Source organism: Tachypleus tridentatus, chromosome 8 (assembly GCF_004210375.1).
Source record: "Tachypleus tridentatus isolate NWPU-2018 chromosome 8, ASM421037v1, whole genome shotgun sequence".
In the NCBI taxonomy this organism is placed as follows: Eukaryota; Metazoa; Arthropoda; class Merostomata; order Xiphosura; family Limulidae; genus Tachypleus; species Tachypleus tridentatus.
In genome coordinates, this window is record NC_134832.1 from 29932482 (window position 1) to 29960283 (window position 27802).

At 34.3% G+C, this 27802-nt stretch overlaps 1 long non-coding RNA gene across 1 annotated transcript; it reads left to right on the forward strand.

The window, feature by feature from the left end:
• Positions 1 to 864: 864 nt before the first annotated feature.
• On the forward strand, positions 865 to 11109 carry LOC143222083 (uncharacterized). Its single transcript, XR_013011998.1, has 3 exons — positions 865 to 1621; positions 3589 to 3688; positions 10281 to 11109. It is a non-coding gene; the product is annotated as an uncharacterized LOC143222083 (long non-coding RNA).
• Positions 11110 to 27802: the final 16693 nt, after the last annotated feature.

Below are 27802 nucleotides of genomic sequence, written 5' to 3' on the forward strand. Positions count from 1 at the left end.
AAAATAAATGAAAGAAGCAAACTCAATATAGCACAGAAAAAAATTCCAATAAAGAACTCAATCTGTTCACCTCAAAACACCACCTTTACTGCCAAAAAATCATTTTTCAGTAGCGATCAGTCACGAATATGGGGAGTTTAGAGGGTTGGTGGTCTGTGTTTCTCGTACACAAGATAGTAGAGGTGTTCATGTTCAGACAAGTAGCGCAATTAGCTTTGTTGAGCTTTCTTCGGCCATCTTTATTGAATGAATCGCAAAAACCGCAGAGAAGAAGGTTTTATGGAGCTGGGGAACCACATCCTGTATTGCATAACACGTGCGACCTGGTCTTTAAGTATTCTGTGCAAGATTTTAGATTGAAGGATGCGTTCTACTCTCTCGTAACCTGGAAACTAGTGCAAATTTGTCCACGTTGGTGAGTGATTGATTTTCAAAATCTTGCTGGGAGTTCTATCCCTATTCACAATGTTTTTGGTTTTTTTTTAATATATTTTACCCAAAAGCTTTCTTTGGGATCAACCCATCAAACATATCTTATCATTAAGATCTGGTGTCGGTTCCATGATTGTTAAGCGATAATTCTGGGGACCTGAAACACAAAAATCGGATTTCAGTACCCGAGGAGGACAGAGAAACAGATAGCATATTGTGTAGCTTTGCGCTTACGAATAAACGAACAAAAAATTGTCTAAGTTGGTAAAATAATATCAAGTTTCTTTTATAGCTAATGAATCACTGTCAATTGTTTTAGAATAAGTTACTCTTTTCATTTTTGTCTATATATATATATGTGTGTGTGTGTATTTTTCTTATAGCAAAGCCACATCGGACTATATGTTGTGTCCATCGAGGGGAATCGAACCCCTGATTTTATCGTTCTAAATCCGAAGACTTATCGCTGTCTCGGCGGGGGACTCGGTTTTATGCGATTACTTCACTCTACTAGGGTAGTGCATACGGATGTGGCTGGTGAATTAGCGTTGTATATTTTATATCACAGAATGGTAGCTGTGTTGTTGTTGATTATATTTTCCCTCGCTCCGTACTTTTATCACGTAGTCCGCCCTTTTATTTAAATAGAGGTAGAACTAAATATACTTACATTCATATGTCGAATGTTTCCATGACAACGTCATGTTTTAAAGTGTTTTGCTTTACTCGAAATGTTATTGACGATGGGGTTGAACAACACAGAATGAAAATTAGGTGTTGAGATATTAATAAAGCGTTGATGTGAATCATATGATCAATAACTTGTCTATATAGCCATGAAAAGCACGAATTAATCTCTCTGTCAATATATTTTTCTTTGGTCGATAATATATATGTATATATATATATATGTTTTTTTTTTACGCTAAAATCATTTCTTTCAGAAAGGCCTCATTCGGTGACTTTGTTGTAAAATAAATAAGCCAGCATGTTGTGTCGCTATGTTCTTAAGTACGGCAGTTCTGCGTAATTGTTTTATGAATGCCAGTTTTTCGTAGGGAGTTAAATTAAAGTTATTACTGTATGAAATTTAGCATTACCTATATTTAAATACATATCACGTAATGTTGGTTTACACCCCGAAGACGTTGACAGAAAAATAATGAAACGGTGGGATAGACAGTCCACGGTATTTCACAAATTTCATTTTTATCATATGTAGTTTTCAAGTTTCAAGCTTAACAGTGTGGTACAAAGATTTTCAGAAAATAAAATCATGGCATTGTCTAATGGTCAGGGCCCTTCTCTCGTAATTGGTGGGTCACAGATTCGAATCCCGTCATCGAACATGCTCGCACTTACAGATGTGGAGCAGAATCATGTGTGAAGGTTAATTCCATAAAGAAAGAATAGCCCATGAGTATTAGGTGTGTGGTATTAGCTGCTTTCCTCTGGAGTCTAGTCTGTCAGTATTAAATTAGGGATGGCCAGCATAGTTAGCCCAGAAGTAGTTTTGTGCGAAATTAAACAAATAATAACAAATAAAATTGCATGCATGTATCTTTTAAGCTGTGTTGTCATTTAATTTTTTAAAATCCTAATTTAAGCATCTTATTTTTTATTCAATTTAGATGAAATTCAGTAGTGAATATGAGATGAAATTCCAAACATCAAAAGTTTAAATGGATGAGCAATTGAATGAACGGTTTGGGTTTAACAGCTATTTTAACTTAATTTTTTTATATTTCCTAGTAGGACAGAGGTAAGTCTTCAAATTTGCAACATTAAAATGGGGGTTGGATTCCCCTTGGTGGATAAAGCAGATATCCCGATGTCTCTTGACTACAAGAAAGCACACACTTTCTTTATGACGCAGCTAACAGTTTAAGCAAGGATGTTGTAAGTAAGGTATGTGGAAACTATCGCCCAATGATTGTTTTGAATTTTGTGTAAAGCTACATGAGGGCTATTGGTGCTAGTTGTCCAAAATGTAGCAGTGAAAGACTAGAGGGAAGACAGCTAACAATAACCACCCACTGCCAACTTTTGGGCTGCTCATTTAAAAGTGACTAGTGGAATTAACTGTAATATTATAATGTCCTTACAGCTTAAAGAGTAAATATTTGTAATGGGATGGGGTTTATAGCTTGTGACCCACAAATTGCATTCAAGTACCCTAAACACTTGACCATACTTTGCTTTTCACAAAACAAAAGTAACATTAATATTGCACATAGCATAGGTACCAGTTCATAAGGTTTATGGCTCAAAGAGTACAGTAAATTAGTTCATGTATCCATTTCTAAGATTATTTATTAAGATATTTTTGGTTACAAATCTTTCATGCAAGTTGATATACTACTGAGTTAGGTTAAGTGTATGTAAATTGAACAAATCCTTACCTTGGTCCAGGGTTATGTATAACTGATCATTCCATGAAGCTTGTACTTGCTTTTCAAGCTCTTTTGTCATTGCATTTCTGAAGTATGAGTTATTGTTAGTAGGGGCCTAAGAGTTTCTCTTTCATTAGATATAGATATATATAGGTAATTAAGGACTGTGGAATACTGTATTATGATCATCATAATGATGTGAAAAAAGTCTGATTCTTTTTCTTTGTTCTACCTATAAAATTATTCTAACATATATGCCCTCTCAGTGGCATAGCAGTACGTCTATGGATTTACAATGCTAGAAACTAGGTTTTGATATCCATAGTGGGCATAGCACAGATAGCCCATTGTGTTGCTTTATGCTTAACTTCAAACAAACAAATACATTAAGATTGATTAATAAGAAATTAAGACTTCAGCACATTTATTTTCTTCTCTTTGTAAAAAAGATTTTTTTCTCTTTTACACAAACATTTATTTCCTTTGTTTACTGTTTTAATTCATTTTTATCTCTCAATAAACCAAACTTTTGTAACTTTCCATTGTTATGAAACTTAGTGATTGTTTATAGGTTTCAGTTTTATTTGTTTTTTTTTTGCAAGTATCAAATATTATGTTATGAAGTCGCCATTTTGGTGCCATAACTGAGATATCTTATTGCAGAGTTTTTTTTTAATGTTTCTTTGTTCCCTCTGAGTAACTTAACTATGTTATAGTTTATGATCAAGAAATGATACTTTCTGAGACAATGTAAAACTTACAGTGGAAAGAAAGCAGCTTTAGTTGAGATGTAGATGTGAAGTAAAAGTGTGGCAACAACTGGGAGAGGATCTCTTCTGGATCAATGGATTTCATAAGCAATGGTGAGATTTATGTAATCATTCTTAATCCATCCTCATGTTGAATGGCAACTTTGGGGGGGGGCAGTTTTTCTTAAGTGACTATTTTTCAACTGTAAAATGTTGAAAATCAATCTTCTATGAAGTTCTTGAAAATAAGACTACTGAAAAATCTTGTGTCAAAAATTAGCACTCAGGCTACATTTTGTTGTACATTTTCACCTTGATGAAGATAACTATTGTGTTTCACAATAGGTTATACTGTACCTGGAATAAAAAGGCAAAAAGCAAACATATTTTAAGTAGGTTTTCCTTTCTACTGCCTTTCTTTTGATAATATTTCAGCTTCTAACTTTGTTTACCATCCATTCAAACAATACAAATATGAAACCCATCACCAAAATGCATACTACCTCTGTATATCAGCAAAGACAGGTGTATAAATTAATGTGATCTCCTTTACTTTTCTACAGTAGATCCAGTTATAGCATGTTAATAATAATATTGTATTAGATTGCTTCTACAGATCATAAACATAAGTTTTTATTATAATGTGGTATTATGCTGAGAAACGGAAAGCATATATAAGGAGTTGAGTTAGAATGGTGATCCTCCTTTACATGCATCTCATCATGTCTCCAATTACCTGTTTTTATAAAAGATCCTTAATTATCTCTCACAGATTTAGTTTTGTTACTTATAAGTAATTTAAACCTAAAATTACCACCGTTTATCATTTGAATATTAGTTATACAATTAAAGCGATGCATACCTGTCACGTAATCCCACTTTCAAGGACTTTTCTTGCAAGAAAATCCTATCTTAATTATTTACACAAGGCAGAAACTACACTAGATATATGCATAATGGAGATCATGCACCTAAACTTATTTTAGCACAAGCTCCAAATGCAATAATATTTCCAGATATCCTATGTTTGGGATATGATTGAATCAGATTATATACTTCTTGGATTAATTTAAGGTTCTAACCTTTTTATTTACTCAAAAATTTTTAATTATTGTCTTGAAAATAAAAAAAAACAACTGTAAAGGAGAACACATTATTACAGCAACATATTATTTTTTATATTTTTATATGTGAAAAAGTAATGGGACAATCATCTAATGACAAATTTTTAAAACATAAATGTTTACTAACTACTCACAATAAAGGCTCAAGTCATATTTGCAATTTTTGTGTTTGTGTTATTGTTTTGAAATTAAATTTTTCTGCTGGTGACATGCCACTTATAACACCCCACCATCATTTATTTTCTTGGTTTGCTGGATAAACTTACCACAAACTATTTATGTATATATTTGGAAGACTGACCTCCAGTGGCACAGAAGTATGTCTGCAGACTCGCACTGCTAAAAACCAGGTTTTGATACTAGTGGTGGGCAGAGCATAGATAGTCCATTGTGTAGCTTTGTGCTTAATTCCAAACACACAAATAATTTAGAAAACTTTATCAATTATGATTTAGAATTTATTAAATGATTTTGTATGATATGTACTCAGAGAAATTTTCCACAGAACACTAATGATGTCAAATTGGACACTTACAAAAGCCTGATCTTGGGATCCTAGTTGCTGTACCAGTTTGACTTGTACTGGTTATCCTTCCTTTGTAGCATCACAAGGCAACAAAGAATGATAACTAGTCTTAATTATATATGTAAAAACGGCTGGTATGGATAGAGGAAACACTAAGTAGAGGAGAGAACAACGTTTTGATCTTCTTAGGTCATTGTCAGAAGAAGGCTGAAATGTTGTTCACTCCTCTACTTAGTGCTTTCTCTACCGATACTAGCTGTTTTTACATATATAATTTTCTCTACAAGTGGGTTTTCTCATCATCATGGATAACTAGTCTTGATATACTGAAATCAATTGTGGGAGAACTAGAGATTCACTGACTAGACAGGTACTACTAGGCACTGACAAAGACCAAGGAAAGGGGTAAAATAATTGTCAAACAAAGTTTGCAAGTAGCAGACACATTACTATAATTTGAAGCATCCAGATTAGATATTGTTTAATATACACTGCCAAGGGAAAGAAAATAGCCAAATTAAGGAAAACTCTAACACAGAGTTTCATGTCCTAGACAAAGGATGATCCTAGACCTAGCTGGTTCTCTGCCTAAAGCTGAGAAATGTAAGTGGGCTGAAAGTTATCTGGTGGTTGATATTTTAACTCATTCTGCTGGCATTGTGTTAACTGGATAATGGATAACATTATCTGGACACCTAAAAAGATCCACAAACAGATCAAGTAAGCATTTGCACTGAAGCTGTTCACTTAATAGATGTGCATTGAAAATGTGCACTTCATCACATCCTCTTCATTAATGTACAGATTATAAACTTAATACTTCCCAAGCTAACAGATCAACTGACATTAACATGTACATTTTATCATGATACAGTACTGTCCACCTGTGGAACAATAAGTTATTCTCTGAATTCTCTTATGTTCAAATGAAAAGTTTAGCTTTTAGTGTCCATAAGAATATATGAAGCAGCTGTATTCTACATTTGGGTAAAGTGACCATATTCCAAAAGGGATGTTATAGCAAAACATTTGCAGAAGGAAAGTATGATACTGGTCATTGAATTTGGATATGCTGTGCACTTGGTGGATGTGAATAACTTGTTTCTTGCTGGATTAGTATAAACTATATATCATTTATTGAGAGGGCAAAGAGATGAGTTTCTTGAGAACTGGTCACTCCACGAATCTGAAGTAGGCAAGCATATTTACTCAGATGATTAGAAGAAAGATACTAATAGTACATTTCTAACATTCTGAGAGGAAAGGTTTGAGGAAATATCAGTGGAGAAATAGACCACTCTGTTGATTGGCAGCGATCATTATGGACAAGAATAATTTTCTTATTATCAACTGATTGACAAATGAATGAGTGAAAGAAAGTGATGATTCTTACCTTTTGCTATTGAGTGATATTTGGTAGCAAGCCATCAATGTGATGTATTATGCTAACTTCGTAATCCATGTAGTTAGGTTTATCAATAATTATGTAGAGCAGATATCATACTGCTTGATAGATAAACAGTTAGAATACTTGAATTATGTCTGATAATATCCTAGAACACTAGTGGCTAGCCTAGAAACATCAACATACTGATTGGCTGAAAGAACTTGGTTTTAGAAGACTTGCTTTAACTTTTGTACCAAATGTTGACATTCAGTTGTTTGTATTAACTTTTTCATTAAACATACCTGCAAGCTGATGTGATCTTGTGTTTTGTCAAGGTGGAAGTTCATATTTGTGAATCTGTTAAGTCAATATCGGTCTTCTTGAGGCATTGTGAAGCAATTGTGTATACATATAATATAGCAAATGTGACACAAACTGTAGAAGTTTTTCCTGAATGTCTATCATTTTGTTGCAGTTAGCCTGATTTATTTCCTATGTATATTTTAATACTGAGGGTTACTCAACCCTATAATGACAGTACTAGTATGGGAAACATAGTGACTTGAGGTAGTTGCTGTGCTGCGACAGCAAATGTTAATGCTCTGTCATCTGTTGTACTTTTTCTTAGACTCTGTGTTTACATTTATTTTATATTTGGTTATTAAATAACTACTCTTATTTTCACTGATTTAGATTGGTGTTTTCTGAGTAGTGGTGGAAGTGGAACATGTGCTCCATCACATCCGAACAGTGACTGATGTTGGCATTGGTTGTTGTGTAGTGCATATACACAGTGGTTAATATGTAATGTTAGGATAAGTATATATGTGTGTTGGTACTTAGGCCTAATATTATGTATTTATGGGTGTTGATATATGTACAAAAACTTAAAATAGACAGGAATACAATTTTTTGATACCCATGATGGGCAGAACACAGATTAACTCTGGTGCAGCTTTGTGTTTAACTTGAAACAACAACAACATCCAAGACTTCAGGATCCTCAGCCCTGTGAGCTGGTCCCTGAAATTTCTGAGAAACTAGGGTAACAGCTTTGAATCATGGTCTTCCCTCCTGTTTATATTACTTCCTATGCAATTCAGTACCTTCAACCTAATGAAGAAAAGTTGTAGGAGTTTGAAATGTTATCCTTGACAAAACAAGGGACATACAGTCCGTAAAGATTCCAAATCCAATAGAAGACACCACATTCTGGGAGGAGAACCAAACTACCACTGTCTCAGTGTCTGTTTCCAGCTCTCCTATTCCTAAATCACCAACTCATACTTTTCAAGCCACCCCAAGAACTTCTGCCATTAACAAAGAGGTGCACACTACCAGCCAGTGTCTGGTGGAAGGCTTGAGTATATTTGTTGTCAAGTGATAAATCATATCCAGTAAGACCAATAGATTTCTAACCCTGTGCAAGTATTTGTGGGCACTTAAAACGTTGATGAAGAATAGCAGCAAAAAAATAAAAATCAAAGAAATAGCCACTAGGTTCCAAATATAGCTGTCACCTCTAAACTATCTCAGTCTCTGTTGATTTAAATTCTAAAAACCCTATGGAATACCATCTGTGAGAGATAAAAATTACTTCTTTGGAACCAGACCATTGTGAGAATGGAAATATGGGTACTGTACCAATGAGGCTTGGACTGTTGTTATGGCCTAACCTGTTTAATAAATGTTGGAGGACTAGAAAGAGCCAACAGCAGAAGCAAGATGTATCCAACCTTAAGTGGGTCATTAAGAGAGCTAGAGAAGTCATCATAAAATCACTACCAAGTTTCAGACTTCTGTAGATAACCTTGGTAGACTTCTACTGTCCTTGTAATGGCTTTCTCAGAAAGCGAATATTACCAGTTGTTTTATTTTCTTTTTTTATCTGTAATGTTTTGTCAGATGGTTTTTTTTAGTTAAAGAGCAATTTCATTTTTTAAAATTTTCTTATTAATTTATGTTATTTTATGCAAAATAATTTATTTATTGTCATTTATGCAAAATCCTTCTACTTATATCTTTTAGCTTATGGTATGAACTTGTGATTTGTTGTATTTAGTTCATCTCTGTATTTTCCTAATTTTTTTATGTGCATCCTCTGGAACTTGCATTAAACTGCTCTGGGTTCAGCATGTTTGCTAGTTATTTTCTGATTTTGAGTTTGTCTGAATTCTGCTTTGTAGTAAAGATTGTTAACTTGAGCATAAGTGTTTCATGTCTCTGTGTTAAACTTGGTAGTATTCTCACTATGCCTATGTTGATATTAAATTGCTATTTATATTTTCTTCATTTAAGTTACATTGAATTCATATTATTGTACATTCAAATTGTTAGTATTTTTAGTTTCATGTAGCTTTATTGAATTTATATTATTATGTATTCAATTTGTGAGCATTTTTTTAGTTTCATGAAGCTTTATATTTTTTAATCATTTTTATGCAATTTCATTCATTTTGTAACTTAACTCTCTTGTCCCAAAATGTTATTTCATTCTGTTTAACATTAGTACCCAAAATAGCTTCTTTATTCCATTCCATGCAAATGTAATTCTTCATGTTTTAGTTATGTCTTAAACTGAAGTACATTTAAAATCAAAATAATTCAGTTTAAATTTTAAATTTTTATTAATTTAAACTTACTTCAGACATTCTAAATAAACTTGAAATCATTGTTTTTATTAACCCTAACTAATAACCACTAATTTAAAACATCAGGGCCTGCCAAGATATTATTAAGTATTAAAATCAAGGTTAATTTGTAAATATAAGGAGGAAGGAAGGAATAAGTGTGTAGTGCAATATTTTTAGACTTTGGAATTCAGCTTCCTTGTTTTTCATTCTTCTAATAATGGTGACTATTGTATTAGACGTATTAGGCCTCACTATGTTGTTTTTATAAGTACATGACTATTACTAAGTCTGGAATTTCAACTTATTATCTCCTCTGATCTGTTTGTTAGAAACATTTTAATAATAATACTTCCTTGCCTTTTTGATTGTTTAGGAACATTAACTTCCCATGACTGATGCAGACAGTAAACTATAGATGAATCATTTGCAGCTTGGTCATTGACATATTCCCCTAATATTTTTTTTTTAAGCTTGTGAATATATTTTGAATCTGTTAAGAGATGTATCTTCACTACTTTGTATTCCATATGTCAGAAGATTACTCTTTTATTATGGTTCCTTTTATTGTTACCCTTTTTCTGTTCAACATTTTCTAATCAGATATGACTAAATTTTCTCTAGTTTTATTTGTTTATACTTTATGCATGACAATTTTTTATTTACTCAAATTTTCTGAAATGCCATATAGAATTTTTTTTACTATCTTCTGAACTGTAAGTGTCATAATTTAAAATATTTTACTTAAATTTCTAATCCATTACATTACATAATTAATTCTTCCTAGATCATAATGTAAGAATAATGCTGAAAATTATATCCCAATAAATATCACAATTCAGTTACAAGTAGCTATATAGTACATGATTGATGCTGTTGAGTGTGTGGTTTAATTTAAAGAATGTCTAAGTTTGAGTCTTGTGTAGAATAAAATGCTGTTCATGATGAAATGACCATGTATTGTATTCTTAAACTTGGAAAATGTTTTCATCACCTTATTTTAAGTAGTGAAACAAGGTGCTGATTTGTTTGTTTTCAGATATTTGCACAAAGCTACTTGTGGTCTGTTTGTATTTCCTACCCCTAATTTTGAACTTGCAGACTTGAGAGAAGGTGCAAGTTAACAGCATCTACTATTAACTTTTAGGCTACTCCTGTCTTATCAAATGATAGTATTTGAAGTGTAGTGTGTGATTTGTGTTATTAGCAACAACAGGATGTGAATATAAGATCTACACATCCATAGTTTGGCAGGTTAACATGTGGTCCATGCTTGCATCAAGATGCTGATTTACTTCAGTGTCAAAATTATTAGATGCTAAAACTAAAACTTTTTTTCATATAACTTAAATTAATTTGTTCATAAAGCTACTGTTATTTCATTAAGTTTTCAGTTGTTATTGTTTTATAATTGATGTGTTTAAAAGAAAGTTTGAGGTAAAGATAAAATTAAAATAAAAAATATGATTTTCATAAACTTTCAGATATCATGCACTTAAGCTACCCAAGCAAAGTTATTTTTGATATATATATTATGAACCAAACTAACAGAAACTCATTAGTTAACCTTTTTCATTAATTTTCATTTAGTTTTAAAATATTTATTTTTTAGCAATGTTAAACAGGAATAAAACATTTATAGTTTTCAAATCTTCTGTTATTGCAAAACATAAACATAAGTATTTGGATGAAGTAAAATTATGAGTTACTTTGTATTGACACACATTTCCAGTAATATCTTTAGAGCCAGTCATTCATCGCAAACATGGTATTTCTACTGAACATTTAATTTGTAATGATAAAGTGTTCAAGATCTTACTAATGTAGATGATATACAGTGTAAGTAATAGTGTAGACAATATGGATTGTAGGTGTACTAATAACTGTGTGCTCTATATATGTAACTATCTATGTATGTGACAAAATAATTCAGTTTTGCCATCTACTGAATGAACCACAGACAAAAATCCATAAAATATTTCATGAGTATTCAAGATTGAAACAATTATAAAAATAATTACAGTATGTGCAACAAAACTGTTTCTTCATCACAGAACACAATTTTAAATAAAGATACTCTCCTCACAACGAGAGATATGATGTAGATATAGTACTAAAATAATGGAGTTTTTAACAAAACTGTTATTTTTTTCAATAAAAGGCATAACTTTTAACATAAGAACATTACAATTTATATCAGCACAATCTAAACACTTTTCCCATGCAGTACTCCCCACAAAAATTCTTTTATTTTTTTTTCCTAAACTGTTCTGTGAGGTATGAATACTAGGATTAGTAATTAATAGCACAAACAACCAACCTTAAGGCAGTGTTTGTGCTAGTATAGATAATATTCATTGTAGGTTTACTATTAGTCTACATATAGTATCTGATGTCAATGTACTAATAAAGAACATAATATACGTTGTGAGTGCACTAATAATGTAGATAATATACCTTGTAAGCTAATTAATAATATATATATTTTAATGTACTAATAATTTACATAATATATGTTGTAAGTGTACTAATAATGTAGATAATACACTTTATAAGTCTACTAATAATATACGTGTATATTATGTATTGTAATGATTCAAAATAAAAATTTTGAAAAGGTTGTAAAAAGTGAAAGCTGATACAATTAACTGAAAATTTGACGAATTTGTACATAAACATCCTATACACCTAACATTTCTCTTAGAGTTGAACCACTTAGTTGTTTCAACAAGGTTAGTATAAAAAAAAATTGTCAAATAGATTTGACTTTTTACAACTCAGAGAAACAAAATTCAGTAATATAAAGATTGACACAGTATTATTCTGCTTAATAAACATAAAGTTTTATTTACATGATGTTACAGTGTATATGATCAAATTTTTGAAAGCTTAAAAACTTATTGTTTATTACACACTTTTGACTTTATTACTGTATGAAAATTTATTTGAATGACGTGTTAACGGTTTAAAATTGGTGGACGACGATTTATCAATGCATTAATTGAACTGCCTGCGTTTCAATCTATATAATAAAAGCATAAATATATACGGGTTATGCGTTGCCTACTTGATAGCGCACCGGGCTGCGAAGAGAGGTCCAAGGGTCGAGACACGATATGTATTTTCAGCCATGGAAGTGTTAAAACTGTGACATTCAGTCCCGCTGTTCGATTATTAGTAGCCAAATAAACACCTAATGCAGTTAATTGGTTGTTCTTTTTCTTTTCAGCAGTTTCAGAGTTAGGGGTGATAGCTATGCCTGAACTTTAAGGGTTTCCAATCAAACCGTTAACCTCGTATGTTGCATACAATGCCCATAATGTTTTCAGTATTTTTCTGAGCCTTAACTATTCTCCTAAAATTACAAATTTGTATTTGACTTTTAAGAAGGTTTTCTTTTTATGTCCAAATCTCTATCATCATTACTTTGACTTATAAATACATAGATGAATTATTTAGACTGAATAATCAAAGTAATGATAACTTAATCACAATCATCTATTCGACTGAACTGGGACAAGTAAATACAACGATATCTGAAACATAAACACACTACCTAGGTTTAGCTGCCTTATCAACATTCTCTCATCTTTACACAAAAACGTGACAATTTCTCAGTTATTTAGATTTTGCATATAATTTTAATATCTTCGTTTTAATACGGACTATTTCAGTTATAAGACTTAAGCTCCCTCATATCTCAATGGTAATTCTCTAGACTTATGGTTTGTGTTGAATTTTGCGCAAAGCTACACGAGGGCTACCTGCGCTCGCCTCCCCTAATTTTGCAGTATAAGAGTAGAGGGATTAGCCGTCACATTATAATGCCCCCACTGCTGAAATGACGAGTATGTTTAGTGGGACGGGGATTTGAACTCGCGACCCTCGGATTGCGAGTCGAATGTCTTAACCACCTGGCCATGCCGGATCCTATACTTAGGATAACAAACAAAGACTTTTGCACTATTGTTTTAGAAATATAATTTACAGGTTGTTGTTTGTTGTATTAATCAATATTATCAGTATTAATAAATATTGTTAAAAACAAAATTAAAAATAACAATGTTATAGAATCTTGTATAAAGCTGTCGAAAATGTTACGGTAAAACAATAAGGTATACTTTTTGTACAAATAAGCTAATTAAATTAAAACAGGATTGGTCTAGCGTGAACTACATGTCGTGTTGGCCCGGCATGGCCAAGTGTGTTAAGGCGTGCGACTTGTAATCTGAGGGTCGCGGGTTCGCATCCCTGCCTGTTGCGCCAAACATGCTCGCCCCTTTAGCCGTGGGGGCGTTATAATGTTACGGTCAATCCAACTATTCGTTGGTAAAATAGTAACCCAAGAGTTGGCGGTGGGTGGTGATGACTAGTTGCCTTCCCTCTATTCTTACACTGCTAAATTAGGGATGGCTAGCACAGATAGCCCTCGAGTAGCTTTGTGTGAAATTTCAAAACAAAATAAACGTGTTTGTCTCTAGAATACGCGTATCTGCTAGAGTACTTTGAGTATTGAAGTTCGTTTGTCCAATTAATTATATATTTTAATATAATAGTGATGAGAGTGTATAGTTGGATAAGATTTTTTATTGCTACGTTTTTTAAATTTGGAGGAAAAATTCCAGTTTGTATTTGCCTAATACTAGTACTACAGTAAAACCTGTCTAAGTCGGAAACTGCATATGGCGGAAACCTGTACAATCCGGAAATACCAAAATTTTGCAGCATTATCTTAAGATTTCTCTTATAAAAGGCCTTCTATTTGGCGGAACCTGCGTAACGCGAACGGAAAACTATCTTTCACCTACCTCATCTATCAACAAGTCGGATTGGAACCTGAGTGAGGAGGAAAAAATGTTTTGATTAAATATTAATAAATTCTTGTTTAATTAATAATTTGCTTAAACTTTCAAATGTTCGTTTAGTCTTTCTACCTCCATGTACAACATCAGTTCTACAGCCACTAGATAATGGAATTATACAGCGTATAAAATTGAAATACAGAAAATTGATGCTTTAGCATATTATTTCAAATATGGGCAACTGTAAGAGAGCATCTGAAATGACCATGAAAATTGATGTGTTAGATGCAATTGCATTTTAAGTCATTCAATCAAATGCATAAAAGATGAATGCGTAATAAAGTGCTTTCGAAACTGTCGATTTATTCTTGATAATGGCGGAGATTGTGGAGAAGTTGTTTGTTATAACGCTTCTCGTGAAATCCAAACTCTGATTTAGAAGATTAATACACATGATTCTGTGAACGTGGAAAGTTTTTGAACGTTGACAAGAATGTTATAACAGAAATTGATGAAATTGATTTAAAATCTATAATAGAATCGCAAGATAGTAACAGTGTGAGAGATTCAGAAGATGAACAAAATGGAAAAGATAGTGAGGAAATATAAATTCCTACTTGATCGCAAGTGTTAACTTACATTAACGTTATCAAATTGTATGCAAAAATGAAGGCAGAAAATGAGCTTCATTAAAAGACCATAGAATTAGCGTTCTCTTTTAACCGCGTGAGAAAGCTCATTAAAAAAACGAAACAGTTGAAATTGGATACTTTCTTCAAATAAATTTGATTAAGATTTTGTGTACTTATGTGTATTTTGATTGTCTATTTTTGTTCTTATTTTAATAAATATAGCCTAAACAGTATAATAACTTTATTCACAAACGTCTTACTTCTCTTGAGTCAAGCAAATATAACGTTCCGCTCAAAAATTATATATAATTAAAGAAATGCAAGCCCGAAATTTTACTCGGTCCCTTGCGAATTCCGCCTTATACAGGTTTTACTGTACTAGATATTTTGTGTCTTATTGTATTGTTCGTATAATATAAGGGGCTGGAATGGCAACTTTTGGGGTTTTACGTATATTCCCGGCGATCTGCTTGTAATAACCAGTTTTTATTTTTATTTGTTCGTCTGATCCTGTTTCCTCAGAAGTAACTATTGCTGCGCAGACGATGAATGATAGTTTTAGATATGGAGCATTGTGAGCATGCGCAGCCATATCTGATTTTTATTTCGTTCATGAGGCTTGCGAATCGAGGTTACATTTGATATATGGTGTATTCCTATCGTTCTGTTTCTGCAGGCACATGTATTACTAACGTATATTTTACCCTTCCCACATTGTAATTAGCCCTTTAGTTTTATGTATCACTCAATGGAACACATGTAGTTTTTGTCCTTATGGTTTTGGAAGCTTTTTTACACGAAAACAAAACAGCATTAAATATAAGTGGGTGATAAATTTTAACCATAAAACTGATGTGCGATTAATATTACCCAAACTGATAAAAAACATGAATTTAATTACTTAATTTTTAGTTGGTCTTTTTTGATATAATAGTTCTGTCTCATATAATTCCGTTAAATCTGGAACAATTTCATAACTTAAAAATTCTGAAAAGTTTATAATAGATGTTGTTTGTTAACTTTTTATTAGTCAGGTTACTGCATTGTATTTAAATATTCGCGAAATTGTAAACACTTATACTAAGATTATGGTAAGTTCCCTCTAGTGACACAATGGCATGTTTGCAGGCTTGCAACGCTAAAAACCGAACACAGACAGCCCATTGTGCAGCTTTGTCCCTCACTTCAAAAAATTATGATAAAATGACCTCGCATTTCAGTTGCTTTAACTTGGATCAAGTACTGTTTGCACGATGTATTTGGCTGTTTTTACGAGTTTTATTTTAGGCGTTCGTTATAATTTATTTGTTTTTTATTTATATCGCAGAAATGTGAATATTTTACAACGTATCTTATACAAATTGAGCGTGGAATTTCTTTTTTGTTTTTTATTCTCATTTTGAAGTTCGTATGTGTTTATTTATTGAGTTGATAATTCGTGAATTTTAGGCGTTTCTCCAGTTTGTGTCAGTGTTTTATCCTTATCAGTTAATATAATGAGTTGATATTGTGCGAAAGTGGTGTTTTTTATTACGTTATTCATTTTATATTTTATGATTCCAGGGAGTCTCATTAGTTTATATAGTAAACTGATACCCTGAGAACTTTGGTGGAGACAGCAGTACAGTAATTTTTATTCTTTTTATTTTGAGATCATTAACATAGTGAGTTAAACACATTACATAGAAATAAACACTGCTTGGAAGCTTGCTACTTAAACATTAGGAGTGTAAGAAAGCTAACCCTTTTGTAATCTCTTCCTGGTAGAAGAACGGATACCTAACCACGCACAGAACATAGATAAAATTAACTTCCGCTCTCACATTCCTATTTCTTCTCTGTCCTCGTATTAAAAGAACGATAAAGGCGCGCTTGGTTTGTTATATTAGATAAATAGGGCCTGATTAAAAAAAAAAAACTGTAATAAAATTCAACATGTGGAAGTCTGATAAATGAATGACTTTTGTGTAAGCAGTTTCTTTGAAATTTAAAATACAGAATCATTATAATATATATATATATACTAATTATATACGGATTCAAGCCATGTTAAATAAAAGGCCAGACGTAGTTTAACGGTTAACGTGTCAGACGGTGGATCGTAAGATCGAAAGTTCGAGATGCACTGCGATTGTGAATGTCGTTATTCTATTAAGATTAACCTCATAGACGGCGGTTGTAGCTGATTGGTTTCCCTTCATTTGTCACCAAGTAATGGTCATATCGTAGTGCTCCCTTTCTCCTCATATGTCCATTTATCGCATGAATTTCATAAGGCAGAGTTTCTCGACGCTCCACCTAAACTTTAATAAATTTCACTTCCCAGTGCAGAAAAATATAGCCCTCCAGTGACACAGCGGTATGTCTGCTGACTTAAAACGCTATAATCTGGGTTTTGATACCCGTGGTGGGCAGAGCCTAGATATCCCATTATGTAGCTTTATGCTTAACAACAATAACAGAAGATTATAGACATATGGTAATATTGTTCCATAGTTGCTGTGCTGGGTTCTTGTGCGTGGCATTAATTTGTAGCTAACATTTCGCTAGATATTGTTTACTTTTTATAATGCTTTTACTGTTTTGCAATATTTTAAAAATATTACTATCTAATGTTAGGTGGGTTAAGGCGTTCGACTCGTAATCTGAGGGTCGCGGGTTCAAATCCCGGTCGCACCAAACATACTCGCCCATTCAGCCGTAGGGGCGTTATAGTGTGACGGTCAATCCCACTTTTCGTTGGTAAGAGATTAGCCCAAGAGTTGGCGGTAAGTGGTGATGACTAGCTGACTTACTTCAATTCTTACACTGTTAAATTAAGAACGGCTAGTGCAGATAGCCCTCGTGTAGCTTTGCGCAAAATAAAAAGAAATTGGGAAAAGATGAAAACATTAGAGATAAGGGTGAAAAGTTAGTATTTAAAAGAGTGGTTTAGGTATAGGCCGCATCATTTCATAGCAACGTAGTTTATGTAGACTGTGTGTGAAACATATCGTGTGAAGAAAGAACTCTTTGTTAAAAAACACCGTGTGAAGAAGAGTAGTGTTTTCGTTGAATTAAGTCAACAAACTTTGATAAGTGTTAAAGAGAGCGATAAAGAAATGTTTGTATACTTTCAGGCTGGTTTGGCTTCGTTAATTCTATCAGTATTTATTACTCGCCTTATCTGAATTACTTCACATTAAGGTGTATAAGGTGGAAGTTATTAATCTTTATTTTACAATAAAACCCACAGTAAGGCTTGAAATAATATTAATGCATTATTTTTCATAGACTTAATATGAGTGTTCGGGGTTAAATATGCACAATATTTCATAATGCCATTTGGATGTCTTCCGCATGTTGCAGTCAGACAGTTTAACCTTAGTGTTATACCAAACGATTTAGTGTGTGTCTCTCTCTCACGTTGTTTGGGTATATATGTGTGTATACCCAGGAGGGTTAGGTGCACTTGACCTCTTCCTCCCAAAAGTAGAGGGATGGCAGCTAGTCGTCACCGTCCACCGTCAATTTCATTTTTTCTAATAATTTTTGCCTTACATAGTAATTAATTACTTATTTAGAATTGTATATTAGTGCACAAGTAATTGTTGACCGTAATTTTACATTTGAAAGTTTCAGTGGCAGGTAACTTTTTTAATACATTTTATAATCTAAACCAGACTGCATCCCAATGTTGTGTTCAACATTGCTGACTTCTGTTCTATGTGGCTACAAATGTACACCACAAGAGTTGTTTTCTGTTTGTTTTTTATTCTTCCAGAAGTTTTTTCATGTTCCTCGTATTAATTTTCTGCCTTCATTGGATATTTGTAAGCTTATTTTTTTCTTAGATTTCTATGTCTCTAGTAGGCTGTTTGTTTTCTTTGAACTTGTGAGATTAGCTGTTAGATCTTATGTAATTACTTTTTTTTCATCATTGATTCTTTACCCATCCTTTAGAGAATGAAATGCTCCTTCTCCTCTGATGATGATGTTTGTTTAATGTATGTCCTCTTCACCTTTAGGATGGTTATTTTTGAACTGTTGAGGTTTAAAAACTTGTAAATGTCCCTCTTTTTTATTTATTTTTTAATCCATTACACATTTTTTTCAAAGCTTAATCTCATTATATGTCAGCAGCCTTCATTGATCAAGCAAATAGGCTTTTTTTTGCTGGGTAACTTGTGTTATCTCTTACTAAAGTTTTTTATTTGGCATTGTTCACTTTATATATAGTCTTTGTTTTAACTTATTGTTGCCTGCTCTTCAAAATTTGTTCTATATTCACCATGGATTTACTTCTCATAGTATATATGTAAGTGTTTATAATGCATTTAGCAAGTTATGAAATAACAGATTGTGTTCCTTAAACTCATGTTTATCATACTAGGGCTGTTAAACTGATTTTTGTTTATTATGTAGTTCAAGTAAACTTACTTTTAACACTAAAATTTGGTAATGTTCTTTGACTTAAATCTTTCTAAAATACTATTTGTTACTATATTTTGAGTCATTATTCATAGGTCATAAAAATATTTATGGTTGTTTTATCTTGTCAGACTAAATTTATAATGTATATTAAACAATTAGTTCTTGACCTGATATACTTCTCTTAAGGTTTAAGCTTTCTTGATTATGTGGAACCTACTATAACTATAATTAAATGTATTGTGCATCCATATGTTGTTATACTGTTGTACAAATTTTTTGAACAGAAAAGAGAAATTGTTGACGTGGTGTCCTTAGCTTGGCTTGTTTTGAATTTCGCGCAAAGTTACACGAGAGCTGTCTGCGCTAACCGTCCCTAATTTAGCAGTGTGAGACCAGAGGGAAGGCAGCTAGTTCTCACCACCCACTGCCAACTTTTGGGCTGTTTTTTTTTTCCAGCGAATAGTGGGATTGACCGTAACGTTATAACTCCTTCACGGCTGAAAGGGTGAGCATGTTTGGTGTGACAGGGATTCGAACCTGCGTCCCTCAGATTACGGAGACGAATGCCTTAACCACTTGGCCATACTGGGCCAGGTTGTCTTAGTGTAACTGGTTTTGTATTTAAGAGTGCGTGTTTCTAATTTCACTTGTGTCAGGTAATTTTATCATAAACTGATTAAAGGCAAAAGGTCAAAAGAGTGAAAGTTAAAGACGTAAGGGTTAGTAGCATTAAGTGTAGTTGTTGCTCCTGCTGAAGGAATACCTTTATGATCAGACGAGCGGTGTAGGAGCTACAGCTATGAATAATGGATGCTAGTGGCCTGCAACCTCACTTACGTTTTAAGCCCTGCCATTATTGCGTTTTGTGTGTACGTGTAAGTTTCTTTCTCACAAGATTTGAAACGTAATGCAGAGCAATGAGGATTACGTGGCGATCCAAAAGTAAAATTGCAAAAAGAAAAAAAATATATTTTTTAAATATGTCCTCCGTTTTTTGTTCTAATACGGTAGTGTTGGAGCCAGTTATTATTCTCAACTCACTGTAAAGGAATTAAAAAAACACTATATCTTTTAATTTTTACTATCACAAATAGTAAGTTATAATGTCTTCGTAAAGAGTCAAATGTCAGAATTACTTTCCTTTTCTATAATACTCAAAGTATGTATTTTATTCACAGAAGTTGTGTCAGAAACAACGCCATGTAGCACTCAACAATTCGTACATTCTTGTGATCGGATAGTTTATTCAATAGCTTATTCACTGATCTGGAAAACAGTACTGAACGTAATTGTGTTTTTCCTTTTTAAGGTATCAATAAAAAATTGCCTTCTCTTAGATTCATATTAATTGGAGGAAAAATAATAAGCAATTTGAAAAGAAAGAGAAAACGCTTTGACCAAATCTTTTATATTTTTCAATTTTTTATCATGCTCTTATCAGCAAATAAATACGAAGAGACAAGGAAGAAAAAAAAGCTTATCAAATTGCACTAACTTGATTATATGGAATGTCTTTCTGTCCCTGTAGGGTTTGGTGGGCTTCTTTTGTATTTTGCATAATAAATGGATTCTAAAACAACAACAAAAACTGTGCAGAATCCAAATAACTGTTTCAGCAATTTGATAAAATAGGATCCAACAAGGCCAGGTATTTAGGGCGCTGGACTCATAATTTGAGAGTCGCGGGTTCGAATCCCCATCACACCTAACGTGCTCGTCCTTTCAGCCATGTGGGTGTTATTATGTGACGGTCAATCCCACTATTCCTTAGTAAAAGAGTAGTCCGAGAGTTGGCGGTGGGTGGTGATGACTAGCTGCATTCCTTCTCGTCTTACACTGCTAAATTAGGGACGGCTAGCGCGGGTAACCCTCGTGTAACTTTGTGCGACCTTCAAAAACAACAGTCTTCGCGTCTTTCGAAAGAAAAATTTGTGTAAATAAAATCTCACATCCTACAAGAACTTAAGCTCAACTGAAATCGGATAGTGGCTTTTATCATTACAGTTTGTCGAGTACATTATATGGTCCTTTTTTTTCAAGGTTATGTCGTCAGTCTGTTTTTGGTTGTACCCCCATATAATTTTGGCAAATTAAGGGGGTATTTCAGGTTTTGAACGACGTCAGCTCAACGTGTTTTGGGTCTTTAAAGTCGTAGTTAAAATGAGTTATTAGGCTGGAAAAGAAAAGATGAGGTCATAAAACAACAACAAAAAGCAAACAAGCTGTTAAACAGTGGAAATATCCGCCTAGTTGAATCCTACGGTGGAACAGAGGTAAGTCTACGTACTTACATCTCGAAAATCCGGGGTTTGATTCCCCGCGGTGAACACATTAGATAGCCCCATGTGACTCTGCTCTACATCAATTGCCCACCTGGCGAAAGCCTAAACAGTCTCAAATTATAAGGAGTTTTTGTGACTAAGATGCCGACGTGGTCAAGTAGTGTAATGCATAGCACATAGCGTTTAACAGTTTCAAAACATGTATACAATAGATGATTTTCATATCCATATGTATATGTATATATATATTTTGGTTCTGTAGATTAGTTGAAAATTGCCCCGGGGGTTGGGTGGTAGAAGTCCTAAGATTTATTCAGAACTGCTCAGGGTGGTGCCAGTTTGAAGTTGTTAATGTGAATATAACCAAATTTGAATATTTTGATGTCTATTGGATACATCTTAAACTGCAATTTAGGTATAAGAATTTTTTGTTTATTTGGAATTACGCACAAAGTCCGAAGACATGCCGCTGTGTCACTGGGGGACAGGAATAAGGAAAGAACCAGGACTCGGAGCTATATATATATCTTAATATATATCATGCCATCACGAACTAAAATGAAGAACAGTATTAAACCGATCCAAATACTATAAGCCTAAAGGTTAACGTTTACCGTGAAAAAAAATTATTGAAAGTCTATGCTGTTGGAATGAAATGGTTAAACACACATTAACATTAGATGAATATTGGCTGTGAGTTATTAATTTTCTTCAAGAGGTTCTTGGAAACCAAATATCTGAAAAACTTCGTGGTATGAGTTTTTTTTTCTGTTTATTTTATTTCTTGAATGACATAATAATTCCTAGCCCAAGCTGAATAAGTTCCACTTGCCTGATAGTTTGCAATTGTTTTTGTCTACCAACAAGTCTGAATTTCTCACAGATGTTTACTTGCACGTGAATCAAAATGAACTTGATGTTTAAATTGTGTCAGTAAAGCAATCAATTACAATGGTAAAGGCCTGGCATGGCCGAGCGCGTAAGGCGTGCAACTCGTAATCCGAGGGTCGCGGGTTCGCGCCCGCGTCGCGCTAAACATGCTCGCCCTCCCAGCCTTGGGGGCGTATAATGTGATGGTCAATCCCACTATTCGTTGGTAAAAGAGTAGCCAAAGAGTTGGCGGTGGGTGGTGATGACTAGCTGCCTTCCCTCTAGTCTTACACTGCTAAATTAGGGACGGCTAGCACAGATAGCCCTCGAGTAGCTTTGTGCGAAATTCCAAAACAAATACAATGATAAAAATAAAAAAAATCTGATTGCTTATTGACTCAGTGCATATCACATTTTTTTGTTTTGATACGGAGCTTAGATTTATCATTTAATTGTTGTTGATTATTTGGGATATTCATCTTCTGTGATGAATAAATCAACAACACGTGACACTAACCTGTCACTTACATTTAGTGTTCCCTCATGTGAATCCGGATAAGATTCCTGGAACACTAACAACTAGGCGTGACCTAAATATGGACTTCGTTTGTTTTGAATTTCGCGCAAAGCTAAACGAGGGCTATCTGTGCTAGCTGTCCCTAATTTTGCAGTATAAGACTAGAGGGAAGGCAGCTAGTCATCACCACCCACCGCCAACGCTTGTGCTACTCTTTTACCAACGGATAGTGCGATTGATCGTAACACTTTATAACGCCCCAACGGCAGAAAGAGCGAGCATGTTTGGTATTACAGAGATTCGAACCTGCGACTCTCGGATTACGAGTCGAATACCTTAACCACCTGGCCATGCCGGGTCCTTTATTGCTTTTTGTGATAATTCTAATCTAATCTATCCCGTATAGTTTCGTGTCCTGATTAGAAAATTCTAATCTCAGGTCCCTTCTTTTGAGTGTGTGTGTGTGTGTATGTGTATGTGTGTGTGTCTGTTAGTATGTGTGTGTATGTTAGTATGTATGTGTATGTGTGTGTGTATGTGTATGTGTGTGTGTCTGTTAGTATGTGTGTGTATGTTAGTATGTATGTGTATGTGTGTGTGGCTCTTCGCTGGTTTATATTCAACCACAGAATGATTCAAGTATTTTTACACATATCTGTGGAATTCTGAATGAACTGTACAGCATAGTGTATTTACCCATAACCCTGAATTGTATCACACTTGGGTGAAGTTGGGTTTGATTACCGTGAAATGGTCTTTTGTTTTAAGTCATCGAAAAGTTGAAATGTGGTTTTAAACTTTACTCAAAGTCGCTGTGAAAAGTCTACATTGCCAATTGTTAATTGGTTAAAATATCAAAATTCTGATTTCTTGATTTGCGATTTTTAATCGAAAATGGTATAAAAACGTTATATCTGGTGTTTTTAAACCTACGCCTTCAGTACAGGCAAAGAAATACGTGCAAAAGTAGGTGGCTATGTTATTGTGGTATTTCGTGAGAACGTGCAGACAGTGGCATAAAATCTTTTAAAACTGTCGAAATCATCTTTTGTATCTTCTAGTTCTTAAATTTTATAGTGACAAAAAAAAGAAACTACTTGGTTATATAAACTGGTTTTATAATGATTGAGGGACGTTTTCTCTTCTTTTCTAAAAGTATCCCTCGCTGGGACAGCGGTAAACCTTCGGATATGCAATGCTATGATCAGGGATTCGATTCCCCTCGGTGGACTCAGCAGATAACCCTACTGTGGCTTTGTTATAATAAAAATAAATGAAAACACTTTTCTAAGATATTTAATAAAATAAGTTGTAAAAAAATAAATTACCAATACTTCCCCGATAATAAATAGTGCTAGAAATAATTTAAAAACTAGTGTATTATAAAGGGACGAGAAAAAAAACAGTTATTTTTTATAAATGGTAGTACTCGAAAAAATATAATTATAAGAATCTTATTTTCGGAATATTGCCAAGCTAACTGTGTAGTTTCTCTCAATTAATATAGGTTGTGTAAACCGCTGTGTTTCTGTATACCAGCAATGGCCTGATGGTTAAGGTACTCTAATCGCAGTCTGTGCGCCGAGGGTTCGAATCTCCATCATTGAACATGCTCGCTCTTGAAGCAGTGGAAGTGTTATAATTTGCGATTGATCCCAGTGTTTGTTGGTAAACGAGTAGCTTAAAAATTGAATAGTTAGTTTCTGGTCGGTGGTATTAGTAGCTGGCTTTCTTACAGTGTATCACTGCTAAATTAGAGATGGTTAGCGCAGAAAGCTCTTGATTAGCTTTGTGTGTAAGCAAAAAACAAAACAAAAAGAAATTAAAGTCCTGTGTACATAAAGAGAAAATTACCAATGTAATATTAATATCTATATATATATAATACAGCTGTCCGTCTGGTTTCATTAATTGAATGCCCAGGATGGCCAGGTGGGTGAGGCACTCGACTCGTTACGTGAGGGTTGCAGGTTCGAATCCAAGTCGCACCAAACATGCTCGCCCTTTCAGACGTGGGAGCGTTATAACGTGATGGTCAATCCAACTATTCGTTGGTAAAAGAGTAGCCCAAGAGTTGGCGGTGAATGGTGATGACTAGTTGCTTTCTCTCTAGTCTTACACTGCTAAATTAGAGACGGCTAGCGTAGTTAGCCTTCATGTAGCTTTGCGCGAAATTCAAAACAAACCAAACCATTAGTTGAATACAAGTACTGGCTGAAATTTTCCATAAACTTGGTTGAGTATTTTAAGTGATAAAAATCAAGTTTAAATATATACATAATTAAGTGAATGTTTCGAGTTTGGAATTTCAGTTTTACTCTTATCATGCCACAAATAAATGGTCAACTATGTGATGATATCGGTAACAACATATGTGAAGTCTACGTTAAACGAAAATAACATCTAATGATGCGCACTTCCACGTAGCGAGAATACCTCTATATCGGATTAGTGGCTTTTGTGCTACGGCTCCGAAAAATGGATAGTAGTAGCCAACGCCTTCATTTACTTTTTAAACTCTGACATTATTTGGGTGTGAATGTGTGTAAGTTTCTTTCTCACGAGATGTGAAATGTAACACGGGGTAACGAGTATTATGTTATGTCGAGAGGTGAAATTCTAAAAAAATAAAAAAAAAAAAATTATTTTCTTTTTTGATACGCGTTTCTTTGTTTGTAATTTAAGCACAAAGCTACACAGTGGGCTGTCTGTACTCTACCCAACACGGGTATTAAAATATTGTTTTCAGTGTTGTGAGTCCGCAGACACACTGTTTTGCGACAAGGGGTCTGATACTTACACTACATGGCCAAACGTATATGGACATCCTTTTTAATTAGTGGGTTCGGCTATTTCAGCCACACCTATTGTTAATAGGTGCATAAAATCAAGCATACAGCCATACAATTTTCATAGACTAACATTGGCAGTAGAATGGGTCATACTGAAGAGCTCAGTGAATTTCAACGTGGCATTGTCACAGGAAGCCATCTTTCCAACAAGTCAGTTCGTTAAATTTCTGCCCTGCTAGAGCTGCCCCGGTTAACTGTAAGTGCTGTTATTGTGAAGTTGAAACGTCTTGGAGCAACAGCAGTTCAGCCACGAAGCTGTAGGCCACACAAGCTCACCGAACGGGACCGTCGAGTGCTGAAGCGCGTAAAAAACCGTCTGTCTACAGTTGCAACATTCACTACCGAGTTCCAAACTGTCTCTGGAAGCAACGTCAGTACAATAACTGTTTATCAGTAGTTTCAAGAAATGGGTTTCCATGGCCGAGGAGCTTCCCACAAGCCTAAGATCACCATGCGCAATGCCAAGCGTCGGCTGGAGTGATGTAAAGCACACCGCCATTGGACTCTGGAGCAGTGGAAACGCGTTATCTGGAGTGATGAATCACGCTTCACTGTCTGGTAGTCTGATGAACGAATCTGGGTTTAGCGGTTGCCAAGAGAACACTACCTGCCTGAATGCATAGTGCCAACTGTAAAGTTTTGTGGAGGAGGAATAATGGTCTGGGGCTGTTTCTATGGTTTGGGCTAGGCTCTTTAGTTCCAGTGAAGGGAAATCTTAATGCTACAACATACAGTGACCTTCTAGATAATTGTGTGTTTCCAACTTTGTAGCAACAGCTATAGCACAAAGCGAGGTCCAAAAAAGACATGGTTTGCCGAGGTTGGTGTGGAAGAAATTTACTGTCCTGCACAGAGCCTTGAATTCAACACCATCAAACACTTTTGGGATAAATTGGAACGCCGACTGCGAGACAGACCTTCTCGCTCAACACCAATGCCCGACCTCACTAATGCTCTTGTGGCTGAATAAAAGTGAATCCTCACAGCCATATTCCAAAATCTAGTGAAGAGTTTTCCCAGATGAGTGAAGGCTGTTATAACAGCAAAGGGGGTACAAACTCGATATTAGTGTCCATGGTTTTAGAATGAGATGTTCAACAAGCACATATGGTGTGATGGTCGGATGTCCACATACTTTTGGCCATATAGTGTGTATGTATAACAGTGAATAAAAGGTTATATAAGAAGAGTATTTTCCTATTTTAGTCTGTATTTTTTACCAACTAATCTATACATGTAAGCGTGAATGTTTTCTTTTTATGAACGGCCACATCTTTAAAGCTATAAATTCTACACTCCGGATACAGATACAACTTTTTTGCGGGAAGTAGAAAGGGCTATGTGGTCGCGGCTTCAGTGGTCATTTTGAGACCGTAAATTGAGGCCAAAATGACCAATATAACAATTTTTGGCAAACAGGACGACCAGTTGGTCTCAAGTTGAAAAGGCCTGATTTTATCTTGATAATGTGTGATTAAGGCGTTATTGTTTACATTTATTCTCTTATGAGTCAAAATGATTTTAAAATGTCGAGGATCATTCATTTATGCACTTGCTTTCTTCTGCATATGCATGCTTATTCTCTAACCCCCTTAACTGAAAACGGCCGGTGCTTTCTCTCAATGTCTCCCGCTGGTACAGCGGTAAGCCTACGGATTTACAACATTAAAATCAGGGGTTCGATTCCCCTCAGTGGTACTCAGCAGTTAGCCTGATGTGGCCTAACACACACACACACACGCTTTCTTTCAAACATGTGGCTCCCCCACGTGGCACAGTGGTATGTTGCGAATTTATACCACAAGAAGCCGTGTACTCGCAAGAATTAGCTGCACGATGACTACAAAAACGTTTGGTATCGGAAACTTTCATTTATCTTGTGTTGTAACGATAAGATAATAAAATAAATTGTTCATGAAATAGAAAAATAATAGCGGCAGAACACGCTGCAAACGACATTTAACCAAACACCAGAAATCAGGACCCTAAATATTACAAAATTTTCAGTGATGTCGAGAAAACGCACTTGTAGAAAAATATATATGCAAACCGGCTCGTTTTAATATTTTCTCAACCCAAACGAGCTGTTTTTGCATATATATTACAAAATTTTGTTTTAGAAACTTGAAATGTCATACAAAACACATGTAAGAAGCAGGAACAGCGTATCTGTTTTTGCATTGATTAAAATAA